Source organism: Phyllobates terribilis, unplaced genomic scaffold, assembly GCF_046119375.1.
Source record: "Phyllobates terribilis strain yellow unplaced genomic scaffold, ASM4611937v1 Scaffold_11__3_contigs__length_659146591, whole genome shotgun sequence".
Taxonomy (NCBI): Eukaryota; Metazoa; Chordata; class Amphibia; order Anura; family Dendrobatidae; genus Phyllobates; species Phyllobates terribilis.
The window spans coordinates 240036550-240060079 of record NW_027362771.1 but is presented as its reverse complement, the minus strand read 5'-3'; positions in this window follow the sequence as shown (position 1 = coordinate 240060079).

Here is a 23530-nt window from a genome sequence, read left to right as displayed (position 1 = left end):
ACAGTCAGGGGTAAACAGAAAACTCCAGGCACATGAAATATTCACTCCCAAATAGCAGAGGAAAGCATCGGGGTGTGAAGGTAGGGGAATAAACCAAAAATAAAGAAGGATAAGGAATTACCACGTATTCAAACCAGACTACGGTCATAAATAATTCCTTCAACACTCCTCTACCTCCTTTAGCCATGCAGAAAAAGCTATCTCTGACAAGGATTTGTATCAGAGCCCAGATTATAAAGAGAAAGGAGTGGTTAAACTTTCTCGGCTGTGAGCACAGGGAATTCCAACATGGCCACTTAACCCCTGTTCTGCCGGAAGAAATAAACACACATTTAAAATGATGGGGAAGTGCTTTTTCTCAAAGCTGGAGTAGAGCCATCCGACGCTGAGGTCTTCTGACTCCAAACTTTCGGGATAACCCTGTGACTAGTGTTGAGCCACCCCCATAGTGTTCGGGTTCGGTTCGGTTCGTCGAACACAAGGATGTTTGAGGAACTGTTCGTCGAACTGTTAGTCGAACACCTTAGAACACCATCGAACACCGTTAAAACCAATGGCAGGCAAACAAAAACACATAGAAACACATAGAAAACACCTTCAAAGGTGTCCAGAAGCTGACAAACTGCTCAGAAGACGCTCTCTTTAAAAAAGCCGGCCGGAAATTCTGCAGCGCATACACCTGTATCCGACAATTTAGACAAGAAGGAATAGAGCATCACACATTGATTAGATAGATAGAAACATGTCAGTTACATATATATGAAGTACAGTGACAGTGTTGCTTACTGTACTTGTCATTTAGTGTAAAGGATTTATTAAAAAAAATATTAGCGTTTTCATGCACCGTCTCTTTAAAAAAGTCGGCCGGCAATTCAACAGCGGTACCCGACAATTTACAACAGAAAGAATAGAGCTTCACACATAGATTAGATAAATAGAAACATGTCAGTCACATATATATGAAGTACAGTGACAGTGTTGGTGACTGTACTTGTCATTTAGTGTTAAAATAAAGGATTTATTAAAAAAAAAATTGGCGTGGGGTTCCCCATAATTTTTGTCTCTAGTGGAGGTTAAGCAGATGGCTGGGGCAGATGTTTGAAGCCTGGGAAGGGGGTAATACCCATTGAGCTTCCCAGGCTACTAATATCAGCCCCCAGCTGAATACCTAGCCTTTACTAGCTATTAAAATGGGGACCCCCCCAAAAAAATGACGTTGGGTCCCCCCTATTTTAATAGCTAGCAAAGGCTAGGCAGACAGCTGGGGGCTGATATTAATAGCCCAGGAAGGGTGCCATGAATATTGGCCCCCTCCCAGGCTAGAAACACCAGCCGTAAGCCGTAAGCCACCCCAGAAATGGCGCATCCATAGGATGCGCCAATTCTGGCACTTAGCCTCGCTCTTCCCACTGCCCTGTAGCGGTGGCAGTGGGGTAATAGGGTTGGGGTTGATGTCAGCTTTTAATGCCAGCTGACATCAAGCCCAGGTTAGTAATGGAGAGGCGTCTATAAGACACCCCCATTACTAACCCCATAGTCAAAGTTAAAAAAAAACACAAACACACAGAATAAAGTCCTTTAATTGAAATAAAGACACATAATTTATTGTTCTAAATTAAACCATACCTACCATCACGCCCATTCCAGCTGAAGCCAACGATCTCCTGCAATAAAAGAAAAATAATAAAGCAACATCATCCTTACCTTTCCATGGTTCCCACGACAGCTTCAGCTCTGCTACATCGAGATGACAGGCTGGACCGCAGCAGAAAGCTGCCATCCAGCCTGTCATCCCGCAGACACTGAGAAGCGCAGGCATGCTTGCGCTCCTCAGTGTCTCGCTGTGACGGCATCCAGATGAGCCGAGGTCATGTCCAATGAACTCGGCTCACCTCATGTACGTCACTGACAGCGTGGGAAAATTCTCCTGCACTCAGCGCTTCAGTGTGAGAATTCTCCCACGCTATCAGTGATGTACATGAGGTGAGCTCATGTCCAATGAACTCAGCTCACTTCATGCACGTCACTGACAGCGTGGGAAAATTCTCCTGCACTCAGCGCTTCAGCGTGAGAATTTTCCCACGCTGTCAGTGACGTGCATGAGGTGAGCTCATGTCCAATGAAATCAGCTCACTTCATGCACGTCACTGACAGCGTGGGAAAATTCTCCTGCACTCAGCGCTTCAGCGTGAGAAATTTCCCACGCTGTCAGTGACGTGCATGAGGTGAGTTCATGTCCAATGATCTCAGCTCACCTCATGCACGTCACTGACAGCGTGGGAGAATTCTCACGCTGAAGTGCTGAGTGCAGGAGAATTCTCCCACACTGTCAGTGACGTGCATGAGGTGAACCGAGTTCATTGGACATGACCTCGCTCATCTTTATGCCGTCACAGCGAGACACTGAGGAGCGCAAGCATGCCTGCGCTTCTCAGTGTCTGCAGGATGACAGGCTGGATGGCAGCTTTCTGCTGCGGTCCAGCCTGTCATCTCGTGTAGCAGAGCTGAAGCTGCGTGGGAACCATGGAAAGGTAAGGATGATGTTGCTTTATTATTTTACTTTTATTGCAGGAGATCGTTGGCTTCAGCTGGAATGGGCGTGATGGTGAGTATGGCTTAATTTAGAACAATAAAAAATTGTGTGTTTATTTCTATTAAAGGACTTTATTCTGGGTGTTGTGCTTTTTTTTAAATACTTTACAAGAAATTCATGGCGGTCATGTCTAATATTGGCGTGACCCCATGAATTTCGGGCTTAGGGCCAGCTGATAATACCAAGCTGGCCCTAACCCCTTTATTACCCAGTGAGCCACCGCACCAGGGCCCTGGATGAGTTGGGTACAGCGCCAGAAGATGGCGCTTCTTTGAAAGCGCCATTTTCCAGGGGTGGCTGCGGACTGCAATTTGCAGCAGGGGGGGGCCCAGAAAGCTTGGGCCTCCCTGCGCTGCAGATTCCTGCCCCCAGCTGCCTAGTTGTACCTGGCTGGACACAAAAATAGGGCGAAGCCCCACGTATTTTTTTTTTAATTATTTCATGAAATTCATGAAATAATTAAGAAAAAAAGGGCTTCCCTATATTGTTGTGTCCGGCCAGGTACAAATAGGCAGCTGGTGGTTGGGGGCTGCCCGTTCCTGCCTGCTGTACCTGGCTGGACACAAATATAGTGCGAAGCCCCACGTCAATTTTTTTAAATTATTTCAGGAAATTCATGAAATTATTAAAAAAAAATTGACGTGGGGCTTCGCACTATATTTGTTTCCAGCCAGGTACAGCAGGCAGGAACGGGCTGCCCCCAACCACTGGCTGCCTATTTGTACCTGGCCGGACACAACAATATAGAGAAGCCCTTTTTTTTTAATTATTTCATGAAATAATTAAAAAAAAATTGACGTGGGGCTTCGCACTATATTTGTGTCCAGCCAGGTACATCAGGCAGGAACGGGCTGCCCCCAACCACCAGCTGCCTATTTGTACCTGGCCGGACAGAACAATATAGGGAAGCCCTTTTTTTTTAAATTATTTCATGAAATAATTAAAAAAAAATTGACGTGGGGCTTCGCACTATATTTGTGTCCAGCCAGGTACAGAAGGCAGGAAAGGGCTGCCCCCAACCACCAGCTGCCTATTTGTACCTGGTCGGACACAACAATATAGGGAAGCCCTTTTTTTTAATTTATTACAAGAAATAATTTAAAAAAAATTGACGTGGGGATTCGCACTATATTTGTGTCCAGCCAGGTACAGCAGGCAGGAACAGGCTGCCCCCAACCACCAGCTGCCTATTGGTACCTGGCCGGACACAACAATATAGGGAATCCCTTTTTTTTTTAATTATTTTATGAAATAATTAAAAAAAAATTGACGTGGGGCTTCGCACTATATTTGCGTCCAGCCAGGTACAGCAGGCAGGAACGGGCTGCCCCCAACCACCAGCTGCCTATTTGTACCTGGCCGGACACAACAATATAGGGAAGCCCTTTTTTTTTTAATTATTTCATGAAATAATTAAAAAAAAATTGACGTGGGGCTTCGCACTATATTTGTGTCCAGCCAGGTACAGCAGGCAGGAACGGGCTGCCCCCAACCACCAGCTGCCTATTTGTACCTGGCCGGACAGAACAATATACGGAAGCCCTTTTTTTAAAAATTATTTCATGAAATAATTAAAAAAAAATTGATGTGGGGCTTCGCACTATATTTGTGTCCAGCCAGGTACAGCAGGCAGGAAAGGGCTGCCGCCAACCACCAGCTGCCTATTTGTACCTGGCCGGACACAACAATATAGGGAAGCCCTTTTTTTTTTAATTATTTCAAGAAATAATTAAAAAAAAATTGACGTGGGGCTTCGCACTATATTTGTGTCCAGCCAGGTACAGCAGGCAGGAACGGGCTGCCCCCAACCACCAGCTGCCTATTGGTACCTGGCCGGACACAACAATATAGGGAAGCCCTCTTTTTTAATTATTTCATGAAATAATTAAAAAAAAATTGACGCGGGGCTTCGCACTATATTTGTGTCCAGCCAGGTACAGCAGGCAGGAACGGGCAGCCCCCAACCACCAGCTGCCTATTTGTACCTGGCCGGACACAACAATATAGGGAAGGCCTTTTTTTCTTAATTATTTCATGAATTTCATGAAATAATTAAAAAAAAAAAATACGAGGGGCTTCGCCCTATTTTTGTGTCCAGCCAGGTACAACTAGGCAGCTGGGGGCTGGAATCCGCAGCGCAGGGAGGCCCAAGCTTTCTGGCCTCCCCTCCCTGCTGCAAATTGCAGTCCGCAGCCACCCCGGAAAATGGCGCGTTCATAGAAGCGCCATCTTTTAGCGCTGTACCCAACTCATTCAGGGCCCTGGTGCGGTGTCTCACTGGGTAATAAAGGGGTTAGGGCCAGCTTAGCATTATCAGCTGGCCCTAAGCCCGAAATTCATGGGGTCACGCCAATATTAGACATGACCGCCATGAATTTCTAGTAAAGTATTTAAAAAAACACAACACCCAGAATAAAGTCCTTTAATTGAAATAAACACACAATTCTTTATTGTTCTAAATTAAACCATACTCACCATCACGCCCATTCCATTTGAAGCCAACGATCTCCTGCAATAAAAGAAAAATAATAAACCAACATCATCCTTACCTTTCCATGGTTCCCAGGACAGCTTCAGCTCTGCTACATCGAGATGACAGGCTGGACCGCAGCAGAACGCTGCCATCCAGCCCGTCATCCCGCAGACACTGAGAAGCGCAGGCATGCTTGCGCTCCTCAGTGTCTCGCTGTGACGGCATCCAGATGAGCCGAGGTCATGTCCAATGAACCCGGCTCACCTCATGTACGTCACTGACAGCGTGGGAGAATTCTCACGCTGAAGCGCTGAGTGCAGGAGAATTTTCCCACGCTGTCAGTGACGTGCATGAGGTGAGCCGAGTTCATTGGACATGACCTCGGCTCATCTGGATGCCGTCACAGCGAGACACTGAAGAGCGCAAGCATGCCTGCGCTTCTCAGTGTCTGCGGGATGACAGGCTGGATGGCAACGTTCTGCTGCGGTCCAGCCTGTCATCTCGATGTAGCAGAGCTGAAGCTGTCGTGGGAACCATGGAAAGGTAAGGATGATGTTGCTTTATTATTTTTCTTTTATTGCAGGAGATCGTTGGCTTCAACTGGAATGGGCGTGATGGTGAGTATGGTTTAATTTAGAACAATAAAGAATTGTGTGTTTATTTCAATTAAAGGACTTTATTCTGGTTGTTTGTGGTTTTTTTAACTTTGACTATGGGGTTAGTAATGGGGGTGTCTTATAGACGCCTCTCCATTACTAACCTGGGCTTGATGTCAGCTGGCATTATAAGCTGACATCAACCCCAACCCTATTACCCCCTGCCACCGCTACAGGGCAGTGGGAAGAGCGAGGCTAAGTGCCAGAATTGGCGCATCCTATGGATGCGCCATTTCTGGGGTGGCTGACGGCTGGTGTTTCTAGCCTGGCAGGGGGCCAATATTCATGGCACCCTTCCTGGGCTATTAATATCAGCCCCCAGCTGTCTGCCTAGCCTTTGCTAGCTATTAAAATAGGGGGTACCCCACGTCATTTTTTTGGGGGGGTCCCCCATTTTAATAGCTAGTAAAGGCTAGGTATTCAGCTGGGGGCTGAAATTAGTAGCCTGGGAAGCTCCGTGGGTATTACCCCCTTCCCAGGCTTCAAACATCTGCCCCAGCCATCTGCTTAACGTCCGCTAGAGCCTAAAATTATGGGGAACCCCACGCCAATTTTTTTTTTAATAAATCCTCTATTTTAACACTAAATGACAAGTACAGTAATCAGCATTGTCACTGTACTTCTTATATATGTGACTGACATGTTTCTATCTATCTAATCTATGTGTGATTCTCTATTCCTTCTATTCTAAATTGTCGGGTACCGCTGCTGAAATGCCGGCCGGCATTTTTAAAGAGACGGTGCATGAAAACAAAATTATTTTTTTAAATAAATCCTTTACACTAAATGACAAGTACAGTAAGCAACACTGTCACTGTACTTCATATATTTGTGACTGACATGTTTCTATCTATCTAATCTATTTGTGATTCTCTATTCTTTCTGTTCTAATTTGTCGGGTACCGGTGTATGCCGCTGCTGAATTGCCGCCTTTTCATGTTTCACTGTGAGCACTGTTCCCATCGATTTGGGCAATCACTGTAATGCCACAACCACCATGGCTGTGACATTACAGTGTGTGGCAGACAATCCCTGCATGATTGGTGCTCTAAATAGCGCCAGAGATGCAGGACACGCTTTTGGTGCACGAACAGTTATCGAACATAACCTCGAACAGCCGAATTTTTTGCAAATCGTTCGGGTTCGTCGAACAACTCGAACACCTCCCAAAACAGCTGGAATTTGAGATTGGCGAACAGTTCTAGTCGAACACCGCTCATCTCTACCTGTGACACCTTAGCTGTTTGGTAGTTTAGTTCTCCAACCCCTGTTGTCTATTAGTTTGGTTCCCCATCTTCTGGTGTCTTGTGATTTACTTCTCTATTCCCTGGTATGAAGTAGTTTAGTTCTACAACCCTAGCTGTTTAGTAGTTTAGTTTTCCAACCCCTGTTGTCTTATTAGTTTAGTTCTCCAGCCCCTGTTTTCTATTATTTTAGTTCTCCATGCTCTGGTGTGTATTTGTTTCATTCTCCAACCCATCCATGCCCACGCCCAAGGGTTATCGTCTGGTAATGAGGGTTTGGATTCTTCTCAGACTCTACTTTGTCCGGACCCAGATCAGCTGAAAAAAAATTTGGACATCGCTACACATGCTTTCCCCCTCTTGAATCTGTGAAGCTTTGGATCAGACATATGATGCCCTGGAATAGAATGTGTGAACAGCTCTGCAGACTCACCCATCTGTGCTTCCCCACAGTCAGTTGAGAGGTTGGAGAGTTGTGACGTAGGTGAAAACAAGGGTAAATGGGGTGCCATCTCTGAGGACTGTACTGTGTGTGATGTGAAGGTGGAGGAAGAGGAGCAGAGGCCACTTGATGCAGCGCTTGTCATTTACTGGAGCACATGTTCTTCCTGCTCCTCATCTACAAAGGCGTACAGCTGTGCGACTGCCAAAGAAAGGGAGTGGAGTCCAGTAACAGAAGTTTTCAAAATGCTGCACAATTTCTCACTGCAGCAAAGCAAACTTACTTCTCATCTCTCATATCATACGTGTCTCACAACCCTAAACAGCTAATCAGTACTTTCAAGTCCCTCCTCTGTCCACTAGCTCCCCCTCCCTCTCCTCTCATCTCAGCTGAAGACTTAGCCTCATTCTTCGAGCAGAAGATTGACAACGTAGGGCAAAGCTTTTGCTTAAAGTCCCAACAGGCCCTTCTCATAACTACTCAACTCTCCTCCTCCAAAACCAGCTTCTCCTCCATCACAGATCATCTTACTCTCCAAATCACATTTCACCAACTGTGAACGTGACCCAATACCATCCAACTTCATTCCAAACCATACCATATTCTTCATCCCAAGCCTATCCCTCCTCTTCAACCTGTCACTAACAATTGGTGTCTTCCCCTCATGATTCAAACATTCCTCAATCACACCCATCCTCCAAAAGCCCTCCCTTGACCCATCCTATGTCTAGCTATCACCCGTCTCTCTTCTCCCCTATGCCTCCAAACTACTGGATCAACATATCCCTTTAGAACTGTCCTCCCACCTCTCCTCCTACTCCCTCTTTGACCGCTTACAATCTGGCTTCCCACCACATCATTCCACTGAAACTGCCCTGACTAAAGTCAACAATGACCTACTAACTGCCAAATCCAAGCAAGACTACTCTGTCCTTCTCCTCCTAGACCTGTCATCTGCCTTCGACACAGTAGATCATTCCCTCTTACTACAGACTCTCATCGATCGGCATTACAGAATTGGCCCTGTCTTGGATATTTTCATACCTAACCAACAGGACATTCAGTTTCTCCCACTCAAACACCACCTCCTTATCTCACCCCATATGTGTCAGTGTCCCCCAAGGTTCAGTTCTAGGACCCGTGCTCTTCTCTATTTACACCTTTGGCTTGGGACAGCCTCCTTAATAACCAAAATCCCACAGTGTGTGTCCTCTGTTTCATCTTTCTTCTCTGCTAGATTTGTAAAACTTAATATGGATAAAACCAAATGCATCATCTTTCCACCATCTCATTCATTCACCACAAATGACCTATCCATCAAAGTGAATGGCGGTCCACTCTCCCCAGTCCCACAAGCTTGACTCTGATCTGTTCTTCAAATGTCAGATCCAAGCCCTTTCCACTTGCTGCCGACTCCAACTCCAAAGTATCTCAGGGATCCGCACATTCCTCAACCATTAATCTAGAAAAACACCAGTGCACGCCCTCGTCATCTCCCGCCTCGACTACTACAAGCTTCTGCTCTGTGGCCTCTCCTCTACCACTCTCGCACCCTTCCAATCTATCCTAAACTGTGTTGGCTGATTAATCCACCTATCACCCCGCTAATCCCAGGCTTCTCCCCTCTATCAATCCCTGCACTGGCTCCCTGTTGCCCAGAGACTCCAAAGCCTAACTTTGGCATACCAAGCCATCGAAAACCTCCATACATGTGTGACCTAGTCTCCCTGTACTTGCTACCTGCATGCAACCTTCCATCCTTTCAAGATCTCCTTCTCTACTTACTTCTTATCTCTTCTTGTCACAATCGCATACAAGATTTATGCTACTGTGTAACTCTGAACCCCAACACATCAGAATGTCGCCTACCGTGGAAACTTTGAAAAGGAAGCTGAAGACCCAGTTCTGACAAGCGTACAATATGCAATAACCCTCGCCCCAGTGTACCGCTGCACGACTAGCTGCACCCTGACCTACTATATCCTCACCCATCCCTTGTAGATTGCTTGTGCGCCCTCGCAGGCAGGGTCCTCTCTCCTCTTGTACCAGTCAGCGAGTCACCGACGATGACCCCTTTTCACATGTAAAGCGCCACCGAATATCTGTCGCTGTAATAATAATAATAATTATGGTACTTGCATCCTAGGTCAATTGATGGCACTTTCCAGGTGTCTACCCCTACTTTGATGTGTTTTGGCAGCTTTTGGGAGCGTTTGAAGGTGTTGTATATGTGTTTTTTTTTGCTCCACATTGAATCCTAAGGCAATGTTCAGCGAATATTCGAATAATGAATTAGCGAAAATTGCAGATTCGATGATCGTAATCCGAACCAAATATTGAAACATTCGCTCATCTCCAGTTACTACAAGAAGAACTAATTTTTTTTACTGTGAATGAGGCCTGTGCAAAATAGAATATATGCTCCAACAATTTCAAACTGGCATCTGGCCTGCTGTATGACGTTACTGACGTGACCCCTGGGCCGTGTGTGTAGGGGAATACCCGGAGCCGGGCCTCAGTGAGATGCTGGGGGTTGTAGTCTCTTTGGCGGCGACCCGGTCCGTGCCCAGGGCGGTCAAACCAGAGGGTATAGTCTATTCGTTCTGAATGTCCGACTATGCCACCCGTGGATTGCGGTCGGAGTGAACCGCCGCTGCAGTGCAGACCGCTGAGGCTGGTGTTGTGGGCGCAGCAGAGTGTAGAATAACTCCCCACGGGCGGAGTATAGCCTCAGGACAGCAAGTGGGGATGTTGGGAGTGATGGTGCACGGGAGTAATGACTCAGAGTCTCTGTAATGCAGTTCAGGATCTTTACTCACAGTTCTTTATCCAAGTTACTTCAGCTGGTCATAACGTCCCGCGTTGCACTGTGCTCACCAGGTAAGGGGCTTGGCCAACTCCCAGATAACTTTGGAGCACTTCACAGAACCCCCTTTGTGTGTCCTTCCTCTGGCCTGTCATACCCCACCAGTGACCATGCTTCTGTCCGGTTGCCTCGGGCCTTGGCGGGTAAACGTTGGCCTCCGTTTCCCTGACCCTATGTGGTGCCTTCCTAACGGGTATAGCAAGGGGCTGCATCACATAAAATGTCACAGCCTCCGGTTTCTAGCTGAGGGTAGTTCCCCGCCTCCACTAGTTTCGGGGACTGGTCTCCCCCTTTGGCCGGACCCCTCCACGCAGGTAGATTCGGGCGTGTGGTGGCTACCAGCCGGTCCACACCCATGGGGTCCCTTTGCTCCTTGTTCCTGGAGCCTTCTCCGCTCCTCTTCCTTTCTCTTCCTCTCCAGGCTTGGGCCTCAGTTACTAGGCCCGCCTCTGGAGCAGAGCTCATGCAGAGCCTCTGCTCCGGGTCCCTTCTCCTCAGACTCAACACTGATCTAAGATGGTGCCCACCTGTTATACCTCCCTCTAGGTTCACCCAGGAACTACTTCCTCCCTGCTCCTGCACTACAGGGTTCCCCCTTCCTCGGTGTTCCCTCCCCCCACTCCAGCCAGGGACAGGGACTGTCGTGCTCTGCCTGGAGCATATCGGTCGCCCTGCCCCCCGGAAATGTGGTGTACTGCATGCAGGTGTCGGGGTCCTGATCCACACTCCATCCTTACCTGAGAGTGAGATATCACACATCTGGATGAGATGCAATACCTCTGTAGCAACCGAGCCTTCGGGGTGCCACATTCCCCCCTGGTAAATCACAGCACGTCCGCGGGCTGGAACAGAGTAAAAGACATTTGATTTACAAGACATTAGAGATGAGCGTTGTTCGACTCGAACTGTTCGCCAATCTTTAATTCGAGCTGTTTTGGGCGGTGTTCGAGCCGTTCAGCGAACACGAACGATTTGAAAAAAATTCGGCTGTTCGAGGTTATGTTCGATAACTGTTCGTGCACCAAAATCATAACTGGATTTTTTCTCAGTGATGATGAAAATTAATGTTAATACGCAATTTGAGTGTACAGCGGGGCGGGGGGAGGGGCAGGGGATGGATCTCTGCAGGAATAATGAAGATCTCCATTTTTTTTTTCTCTTTCCCGCATTTACAGTGGGGAGGTGCAATCTGTCAGCCTATCAGCAGCGCACACACGGAGCGAAGTGCTTTTTTTCACACAAGCAAGGGCATGTGTCATTGGCAGTGCATGTCACATGTCCTTGCCCTATAAGACCCAGCCATTTTCCCCGTCACCACCATTTTCTCACTGCTGAAGCTGCGTGTTAGACGGCACCGCTGTTGCTGTGTGTGCTATACCTTGTTAATTTCAAGCCAATTTTCGCAAAAATCTACAGATAGCTTGGGAGTAGGGAATAGTTGTGATTGCAGTCCTTTTAAGGACTAGGTTACAGCATTTCCTACGACTTTTATCAGGCAGGTCTGTGCTCTTAAACAGATAGGTTGGGAGTAAAGACTAATTGCAATTGCAGTCCTTTTCAGGACTAAGTTACATCAGTTCCTATCAGTTTTTGCCAGGCAGGTCTGTGCCAGTGCTGTGCAAGTTTTTTTCACAGCATTTGGCTAAATCTAGCAAAGCTAATCCTTTTTGGCCTATTGCAGAGTGTGTTAGTCAGTGGAGTAGCCTATCTGTGTTGCAAGCTACACCACCTGTGTAAAGAATACAAATTTTTTTTACAGCACCTAGTGAAGTAAAACCTTTTGGGCATAGCATCATTCTATTAGTACATCGATACTGACCTCCATCAGGTTGCAAATTGAATATAATTTTTTTCTGCATCTAGCTCTGAAAAAATATTTGGGCTTCCAGCAGTGTGTGGGACTTGGTCTATTAGTCCATCTATACTGAACTCCATCAGGTTGCAAATTAAAAATAATTTTTTTCTGCATCTAGCTCTGAAAAAATATTTGGGCTTCAAGCAGTGTGTAGGACATGGTCTATTAGTCCATCTATACTGACCTCCATCAGGTTGCAAATTGAATATAATTTTTTTCTGCATCTAGCTCTGAAAAAATATTTGGGCTTCTAACAGTGTGTGGGACTTGGTCTTTTAGTCCATCTATACTGACCTCCATCAGGTTGCAAATTGAATATAATTTTTTTCTGCATCTAGCTCTGAAAAAATATTTGGGCTTCTAGCAGTGTGTGGAACTTGTTCTATTAGTCCATCTATACTGACCTCCATCAGGTTGCAAATTGAATATAATTTTTTTCTGAATCTAGCTCTGAAAAAATATTTGGGCTTCTAGCAGTGTGTGGGACTTGGTCTATTAGTCCATCTATACTGACCTCCATCAGGTTGCAAATTGAATATATTTTTTTTCTGCATCTAGCTCTGAAAAAATATTTGGGCTTATAGCAGTGTGTGGGACTTAGACTATTAGTCCATCTATACTGACCTCCATCAGGTTGCAAATTAAAAATAATTTTTTTCTTCATCTAGCTCTGAAAAAATATTTCGGCTTCTAACAGTGTGTGTGACTTGTTCTATTAGTCCATCTATACTGACCTCCATCAGGTTGCAAATTGAATATAATTTTTTTCTGCATCTAGCTCTGAAAAAATATTTGGGCTTCTAGCAGTGTGTGGGACTTGGTCTATTAGTCCATCTATACTGACCTCCATCAGGTTGCAAATTGAATATAATTTTTTTCTGCATCTAGCTCTGAAAAAATATTTAGGCTTCTAGCAGTATGTGGGACTTGGTCTATTAGTCCATCTATACTGACCTCCATCAGGTTGCAAACTGAATATAATTTTTTTCTGCATCTTGCTCTGAAAAAATATTTGGGCTTCTAGCAGTGTGTGGGACTTGGTCTATTAGTCCATCTATACTGACCTCCATCAGGTTGCAAATTAAAAATAATTTTTTTCTTCATCTAGCTCTGAAAAAATATTTGGGCTTCTAGCAGTGTGTGGGACTTGTTCTATTAGTCCATCTATACTGACCTCCATCAGGTTGCAAACTGAATATAATTTTTTTCTGCATCTAGCTATGAAAAAATATTTGGGCTTCTAGCAGTGTGTGGGACTTGATCTATTAGTCCATCTATACTGACCTCCATCAGGTTGCAAATTAAAAATAATTTTTTTCTTCATCTAGCTCTGAAAAAATATTTGGGCTTCTAGCAGTGTGTGGGACTTGTTCTATTAGTCCATCTATACTGACCTCCATCAGGTTGCAAACTGAATATAATTTTTTTCTGCATCTAGCTCTGAAAAAATATTTGGGCTTCTAGCAGTGTGTGGGACTTGGTCTATTAGTCCATCGATACTGACCTCCATCAGGTTGCAAATTAAAAATAATTTTTTTCTGCATCTAGCTCTGAAAAAATATTTGGGCTTCTTGCAGTGTGTGCGACTTGTTCTATTAGTCCATCTATACTGACCTCCATCAGGTTGCAAATTGAATATAATTTTTTTCTGCATCTAGCTCTGAAAAAATATTTGGGCTTCTAGCAGTGTGTGGGACTTGGTCTATTAGTCCATCTATACTGACCTCCATCAGGTTGCAAATTGAATATAATTTTTTTCTGCATCTAGCTCTGAAAAAATATTTAGGCTTCTAGCAGTATGTGGGACTTGGTCTATTAGTCCATCTATACTGACCTCCATCAGGTTGCAAACTGAATATAATTTTTTTCTGCATCTTGCTCTGAAAAAATATTTGGGCTTCTAGCAGTGTGTGGGACTTGGTCTATTAGTCCATCTATACTGACCTCCATCAGGTTGCAAATTAAAAATAATTTTTTTCTTCATCTAGCTCTGAAAAAATATTTGGGCTTCTAGCAGTGTGTGACTTGGTCTATTAGTCCATCTATACTGACCTCCATCAGGTTGCAAATTGAATATAATTTTTTTCTGCATCTAACCCAGCCAATAGTTTTGGCCTAATACCACAGTTTGGCCACTCAGCTCTGCTCGGTTCCCATCCATTGTTTTTTTGTGCAAAAAACTCCAGAGTTGTGAATTAGTTAACCACCAAAATGAGTGGAAAAAGGCCTGCTGCTGGTGGATGAGGTTGGAGATCCCACTTACTGTCAACCCACAGTCAGCCAAGAGATGAGGTCAGCAGAGGAGGTGGAGGAGAATGCTAGTGACGATGAGGTCAGGTTGCACCTTCCTGGACAGAGACGTAGTACTGGAAGCACATCAACAACTGCATCCTCAAACACAACTCTGCCTCTCACCAGAAGTTGTGGTGGCTCTTCAGGTCGCATGGGTGCTAAGCCTTGCATAGCCTGGGCATTTTTTCAGATCGATTAAGATGACCCAACTCGTGTTATCTGTAACATTTGTCAGCAAAAGCTAAGTAGAGGCCAAAAAATACATAGTTTGAGTACTTCATGCATGAACCAGCACATGGACATGAAGCATAAGTTGCAGTGGGAAGCTCACTGTGCCTCAATGCGGCCTAGCCGGCCGGGCCAACCACCGTCTGCCATATCTTGTGCATCCGCGGCCTCTTCATCCTCTGTGACTGGGGGGACAGCAGTCACACATGTTTAGGGACGCAGACCTGCCACCTCTTTACCCGCAACAGCCAGCGTGATTGGCAGGTCCTCATTTTCTTTGGAGGTGGTAAAACCAGCTGGTGTTGAGCGCTGTCCGACATCGATAGCACCACCTTTGGATCAAGGCAACCTAACATGTCCGCCTGCATCTTCCTCACAGACCGGCAGTTTGCCGGGGACACCCTTATCAACCCCGTCTAAGCACAATAGCCAGCCCTCGGTCCCTCAGATGTGGACAAGTAAAAGACCATTTCCTCCTAGCCATGAGAAAGCTAAGAGGTTGAATTTCACCATCTGCAAGCTCTTGGCTACAGAAATGCTGCTTTTCCGCTTGGTGGACACAGAGGATTTTCGAGACCTTATGTCCGTCACAGTGCCCCAGTACCAGATGCCCAGTCGGCACTACTTCTCAAAGAAAGGTGTGCCTGCGCTCCACCAGCATGTCGCACACAACATCACCGCTTCTTTGAGAAACTCTGTGTGTGACAGGGTGCATTTCACCACAGACACTTGGACGAGTAGGCATGGACAGGGGCGTTGCATGTCGCTGACTGGGCACTGGGTAACTATGGTAACAGCAGGACAAGGGGCTGCTGTCCAAGTCTTGCCGTCCCCACGAGTTGTGCGTCTATCCTCTTTATCTCAAAGTTCCTCCACTGCTTCTGCCTCCTCAACCTCCTCTCAGTCCTCCACCTGCACCCAAAGCCTGTCTGGTCATGCCACAAGCTTTCTAACTGCGCAGAAGGGATCCTGCACACCTCCTTACTATGCTGGCAGTAGGGCTCAACGTCATCAGGCAGTTTTTACTTTGAAATGTCTGGGAAATGTGAGTCACACAGCTGAGGAGTTGTGGTCAGCTCTGGAGAACCAATTTCATGAATGGTTGTCTCCACTAGACCTGAAACCAGGGATGACCGTGTGCGACAATGCTGCAAACCTGGGTGCGGCCCTTCGCCACGTGCCTTGTATGGCTCACGTGTTGAACCTGGTTGTCCAGCAATTTTGAGCCCACTATCCAGGACTAGATGGCCTTCTGCAGAGGGCACGGTCGCTGTGTGCTCACTTCCGCCGTTCGCATCCCGCAGCTCAGCGACTTACATCTCTACAGAAGTCATTGGGCCTGCCACTTCACCGGCTAAAATGCGATGTGCCTACCCGGTGGAATTCAACTCTGCACATGTTGCAGTGACTGTGGCAGCACCGACAAGCCCTGGTGCAATACATTCTGACGTATAGCCTAGGCCAACGAGATCCAGAGGTGGGGCAAATCACGCTGGAGGAGTGGTCTCAGAACAGGGACCTATGCACCCTTCAGCACAGTTTTGAAATGGCGACGAAGATGTTTAGTGCTGACGATGCCATTATCAGCATGACTATTCCGGTGATTTACATGCTGGAGCACATGTTAAACAGAATTCGGAGTCAGGTGGTGGCACAAGAGGAGGTGGAGGAAGTAGAGGAGGAGGAGTTGTATGCGAAGGGCTAACATCTGCAAGGTCCAGACGGTCTGCAGCACCAAGGCGGCAGGCATGTGAGGGTGGGGGAGATGGTTTTATCAGGGCGCATGGTAGCAGCCAAACTAGTGAGGAAGGTGCTGGAGCCCAGGAAGAAGTTTAGGACGAACTGATGGAAGACTCATCAGATGAGGGAGACCTTGATCACATTTCTGTTGTGCGAGGTTGGGGGGAGAGGACAGAGGAAGGAAGCATGATTGTTACCTCGCCACCAACACAACAGGGACTTGGTGCTCCTGGATGCGCAAGACACATGAGTGCCTTCTTGCTGCACTACCTGCAACATGACCCTCGAATTGTGAGAATTAGAAATAATCCTGACTACTGGGTTGCCACACTGTTAGATCCCCGGTACAAAATTAAATTTGCAGAAATTATTCCTGCCATAGAAAGGGATGCACGCATGCAGGAGTATCAGCAGAGACTGTTGCAGAATCTTACATGTGCTTTTCCACAAAACACCAGTGGTGCACGTAGTGAATCTCACAGTTCCAACTTGCCAACCGTGGGACTGTCGAGTCTTCATCACTCAAACCGTAACAGTAACACAGTATCTGCTGGTAACATCAATTTTGCGGAATCATTTCACTACTTTTTTAGCCCATCCTTTGCAAGGCCACAGGAGACAAGAAGTCTGACACATAGTCAACGCCTAGAAACGATGGTACAGGAGTATCTCCAAGTAAACATTGAAGCCATGACTGTGTCACTGGACCCTTGCTCTTTTTGGGCTTCCAATCTGGATAAATGGCCGGAGCTAGCCACTTACGCCTTGGAGATCTTGTCATGCCCCACAGCCAGCGTTCTGTCTGAACGTGTGTTCAGCGCTGCTGGTGGTGTGCTGACAGATAAGTGCACGCGGCTCTCCACTGATAATGTAGACAGACTCACGTTCATAAAGATGAACAAATCATGGATCCGAAATGACTTTTCTACCCCTGTGTCATCCTTGGGAGATTAAAAGCTTGATGATTGGTTAAAATCACCTCACCAACCCTTTTAAGCTTTGAAATTACTAATCATGTTTATCTGTATCTTGGCTGGAAAATAATTTGGGCTTTGTAGCAGTGTGCAGTACTGATTCTATTAGGCCATCTATACTAAGCTCCACCAGATTTAAAATTAATAATAATTTTTAGCTGCATCTAGCCCGGAAAATAATTTTGGGGCTCCGAGATGCGCAAGACACATAAGTGCCTTCTTGCTGCATTACCTGCAACATGACCCTCAAATTGTCAGAATTCGAAGTAATCCTGACTAATGGGTTGCCACACTCTTAGATCCCCCACACTCTTCGATCAACCTTTTCATTTTAATAAAGACCAAAAAAATGGTAATTTTTGAAATTATAAGCATTAGCAGGTTATTAGAAACTGAAATCAAACAGTTTCAACTCAAAACTTTATTCTAGGTGATGTTACATTTGCACATAGGACCCCTTGTTCGAAAGGAGCTTCTGAACTCTCTCGTCCATTGAATTTGACAGGTTTTGGATGGTTTCTGCTTCAATTGTTTTGCATGAGGACAGAATACCCTCCCAGAGCTGTTGCTTAGATGTGAACTGCCTCCCGCCATCATAGACACTCCTTTTGATGATGCTCCAGAGGTTCTGAATGGGGTAGAGGTCAGGGGAGCATGGGGGTCACACCATAATTTTGTCCCCTTTTATGCCCATATCAGCCAGAGTTGCAGATGTGTTATGTGCAGCATGAGATGGTGCATTATCATGCATAAAAATGATCTTGCTGTGGAATACACTGTTCTTCTTCTTGAACCATGGCAGGAAGTGCTGTTTGAGAAACTCCACATACATTATGGAGTTCATCTTTACCCCTTCAGGGATCCTAAAGGGGCCGACAATCTCTCTCCCCATGATTCCAGCCCAAAACATTACTCCACCTCCTCCTTGTTGGCGCTGTAGCCGTGTTTGCGTGGGGTGTCCATCAACCAGCCTTCCTCCACTCCATCCATCTGGACCATCGAGCGTTGCACGGCACTCATCCGTGAACAAAACAGTTTTGAAATCAGTCTTCATGTAATGTTTGGCCCACTGGAGCCGTTTCTGCTTGTGTGAAGTGGATAGAGGAGGTCGACAGGATGGCATACGCACCGCTGCAAACCTCTGAATGACCCTGCATCTGGTTGTTCGGGGGACGGTGGAGGCACCAGCAGCTTCAAAAACTTGTCTGCTGCTATGACAAGGGTTTTTTGCCGCTGCTCTTTTAACCTGACGTAATTGCCTGTAGGAAAGAGTCCTCAATTTGCCCTTATCAGCACGCACACGTGTGTACTGTGAATCAGCTACATACTTCTTCATTGCCAAGACACTTCATCCTGATCATCGCACAATGTTGATTGTAGTCATGCCTTGACCTAAACACTCCACAATTTGTTGCTTCTCAGCAGCCGACACATCCTTTTTCTTTCCCATTTTGGCAGAAAATGCAGGCTGCTTAATAATGTGGGACAGCCTTCTTAAGTAGTCTTGCCTTTCATTGGACACACCTGCCAAACTAATTAGCACAGGTGTCTGCAATTGTTTACAGTGATATAAAGAGCCCTGACACACATCACCATCAATGAGTTTAACTGACAAACAAACAAATTCTTCCCTTATCACTCCTAAACAATTTTTGCATAATCATTTGGAACACAGTGTACATGTGCTTTTCCACAAAACACCAGTGGTTCACATAGTGAATCTTACAGTTCTAACTTGCCAACCGTGGTCTGTATGGAGTTGTTCAATAAAGGGCCCAAAATTAAGATAACATAGACGGGAGAGGTCTCTATGAATACGAATTCCTAAGTATTTGATACCCTGTGAGGGCCAGGCAAAGGGAAAGTTGGACTGGATGGAATCCAGAAGATGGCTAATAGGTTGGAGGAGTTTTTAAACTAGAGACGGGGGGGGGGGGGAACCAAGGAAATAGGTGTGATGTGAGGCAAGCAAGGGGGAAGGGGAGAAGTGAATATAATGAGGGTGGAGAGGGGGGTGGGGATAGTACAGTTAGATCGTTAGAGAAGAATAGGATGCTAAATAACCCCAAAGTTTTATCTTGCATGCTGACCAACGCAAGAAGCCTGACCAATAAGGCGGATGAGCTGCAGGCGCTTATATCGGAGGAGAGGTATGACATCGTAGGTATAAGAGAGACTTGGCTAGACGATAGCTACGACTGGGCGGTAAATTTATTAGGTTATAGTTTATTTAGAAGGGACCGGAAACAGGGGAAAGGCGGAGGAGTCTGCTTTTATTTAATGTCATGTCTAAAACCCAGACTAAGGGAAGATATAGGAGAGGGAGAAGAGGGGGTCGAGTCCATGTGGGTAGAGATAGAGGGAACTAAAAATAATAATAAAATATTACTGGGGGTCTGCTATAAGCCACCAAATATAACAGAGGAGAAAGAGAATCTGCTATTAGGACAAATAGACAAAGTAGCAAAACATAATGAAGTGATTGTAATGGGGGATTTCAACTACCCGGATATTGACTGGGAAACAGAAACCTGTAGATCTCAGAAAGGAAAAAGGTTCTTGACAAATTTTAAGGATAATTATCTCTCCCAACTAGTGCAGGAACCAACGAGAGGGAAGGCCGTGTAGGACTTAATATTGACTAATAGGCCTGATAGAATAACTGAGGTACAGATAGGGGGGCACCTAGGTAATAGCGATCATAATATTATCGACTTCAAAATGCCCTTCAGTAGGGTTATCAATAAGGGAACAACAAAAACATTAAACTTTAGGAGGGCAAAGTTTGATCAGCTGAAAGAAAGCCTTCAACTTATTGACTGGGACAAAGTTCTTAATCAAAGGAATACGAATAGTAAATGGGAAACCTTCAAAAGAATTCTGAATACTCAGTGCGAGAGATATATACCGTATGGGAATAAAAGGGCCAGAAATAAGAGGAAACTAATATGGTTGAACAAGAACGTAAAAGGGGCGTTAAATAGCAAAAAAGAGGCATTCAAGAGATTAAAACAGGAAAACAGTAAGGAGGCACTAATGTGTTACAAGGAAAAAACGAGAACCTGCAAAAAACAAATAAAAATAGCGAAGGAGGAAACAGAGAAACGTATTGCTATGGAAAGTAGATCAAATCCCAAACTGTTCTTTACGTATATAAATAGTAAAAGGATTAAATCGGATAATATTGGACCGATAAAAAGTGAGGAAGGCAAAATCATAGAGAAAGATGAGGATAAAGCTAATCTATTAAATCATTTTTTTTCGACAACTTTCACAAAGGAAAGAGAACTAACAGGAGAAATGAGAAGTGACAAGCTTAATCCTCCACTAAGTATGACTAATCTAACCCAAGCTGGGGTACAGAAACGCCTCAGTAACATTAAAATAAACAAATCACCAGGACCTGATGGCATACACCCACGGATACTAAGGGAACTAAGTAATGTGATAGACAGACCGTTATATCTTATATTTAAGGACTCTGTTGAGACTGGGTCTGTGCCACTTGATTGGCGACAGGCGAATGTAGTGCCAATATTCAAAAAGGGAGCGAAAAGTGACGCCGGAAACTATCGGCCGGTGAGTCTGACGTCCGTTGTGGGCAAAATTTTTGAAAGCTTCATTAAAGAGGCAATTACGGAGCATCTTGATGCTAATAATCTTTTAATCCCGAACCAACATGGATTCATGAGGAATCGCTCCTGCCAAACAAACCTGATTGACTTCTACGAGGAGGTTAGCTCTCGAGTAGATCAGGGGGAACCAGTGGATGTCGTGTATCTCAACTTCTCAAAAGCGTTCGATAGCGTGCCACATAAAAGGTTGGTATACAAAATGAGAATGATGGGGCTGGGGGAAAATGTCTGCAAGTGGGTAGCTAACTGGCTAAAGGATAGAAGGCAGAGGGTGGTTATAAATGGAATATACTGAGATTGGGTAAGCATCACTAGTGGGGTACCACAGGGGTCTGTACTAGGCCCAATGCTATTTAATATCTTTATTAACGACATAGTCAACGGGATAAATAGTAAAATATCAATATTTGCAGATGACACAAAGTTATGTAAAACAATTAATACAAAAGAGGACAGTGCAGACCTACAGAGGGATTTGGATAAGCTGGGTAGGTGGAGCATAAAATGGCAAATGAGGTTTAACGAGGAGAAATGTAAGGTCTTACATATGGGAAGGAAAAATCGAAGTCACCAGTACTCACTGAATGGGAAATCATTGGGGAATTCTGAGATGGAGAAGGACTTGGGCATCTTGATTGATAGCAAACTAAATTGGAGTGCCCAAAGTCAGGCCGCTGCTGTAAGGGCAAACAGGGTAATGGGATGTATCAGAAGAGGTATAGCTGCAAAGGATGAGAACATTGTTCTTCCACTGTACAAAGCACTGGTCAGACCACACTTGGAATACTGTGCTCAGTTATGGGCCCCAATATATAGAAAGGATATAAATGAGCTTGAAAAGGTACAAAGGAGGGCAACAAAATTAATAAAGGGAATGGAGGGACTGCAATACCCAGAGAGGTTGGCAAAACTAGGACTATTCAGCCTGGAAAAGAGAAGGTTGAGGGGGGACATAATAAATGTGTACAAATATGTTAGGGGACAATATAGAGATCTTGCCCGGGATTTGTTCAAAAGGAGGGATATTACGGTAACAAGAGGGCATTCACTAAGACTGGAAGAGAAAAGGTTTCAGCACCAGCATAGGAAGGGGTTCTTTACGGTAAGAGCAGTGAGAATATGGAATTCACTGAGTGAGGAGACGATAATGTCGGATTCACTACACCACTTCAAGCTGGGACTGGATGCATTTCTAGATACCAGGCAGATTTCAGCATATACTTAAAAATAAAATAAAATAGTAGGTTGATACAGGGATTTATTCTGACTGCTGGTTTCAGAGTCGGGAGGGAATTTTTCCTCAGGTGAAGATTGGCTAAATCATGTGGGGTTTTTGCCCTCCTCTGGATCAACTTTAGCAATTACAGAACTAACAGGTCGAACTTGATGGACGCAAGTCTTTATTCGGCTTTACAAACTATGCTACTATGTTACTATGTTACTGTATGGATTTGGGGAGGGAGACATCAAGGGCCTCAGACTTCGCTGCATTGATTTTAAAATTTGACCATGTAACAAAGTGATCTATTTCAGCCATAACAGCAGGGATGGATATATGTGATTGAGTGATATATACTAGGACATCATCAGCAAATAGAGAGCACTTGTACTCGGTGCCTCCCACCTCAATCCACCTAATATTGGGGTTATGGCGAATTGATGAGAGCAGGTGCTCTGTCACTAGGATGTATAAGAGTGGGGACAGAGGACATCCCTGCCTTGTCCCATTGGTGATTATGAAAGGTGATGAAAATGTTCTGACGCGCCCCCTGGGCCTTGGGACACACCCGGAGCCGGGCCCTTTTTGGTGGATGCTGGTGGTTGTAGTCTCCGTGACGGCGACCCAGTTCCGTGGCTCAGGGCGGTCAGACCAGTGGCGGAACTATTTATGTGGTTTTGATGTTTAAATGTCCGACTATGCCACCCGTGGATTGCGGTCAGAGTGAACCGCTGCTGCAGGGCAGACCGCTGAGGCTGGTGTTGTGGGTGCAGCAGAGCGTAGCATAACTCCCCACGGGAGGAGTATAGCCTCAGGGCAGTGTATGCGGAGGATGGGGGTGATGGTGCAGGGCAGCAGCAGTAACGACACGGAGTCAGTGATGCAGCCCAGGGCCTTTACTCACAGTTATTATTATCCAGACCACTTCTGCAGGTAACGGCTGCCCACGTCGTACTGTGCTCACCAGGTGAGGGGCTCAGACAACTCCCAGATAACTTTGGAGCGCTTCAAAGGACCCCCTTTGTGTGTCCTTTGTCTGGCCTTTCATACCAACCCTTCTGTCCGGCTGCCTCGGGCCTCCACTTGTTAAACTTGGCGCCAATTTCCCTGACCCTATGTGGTGCCTTCCTAGCGGGTGTAGCGAGGGGCTGCGCCACATAAAATGTCACAGCCTCCGGTTTCTAGCTGAGGGTCCTTTCCCGCCTCCACTAGTTTCGGGGACCGGTCTCCCCCTTTAGCCTGACCCCTCCACGCAGGTGGATTCGGGCTTGCGGTGGTGACTCGCCTGTCCGCACCCCTGGGATCCCTTCGTT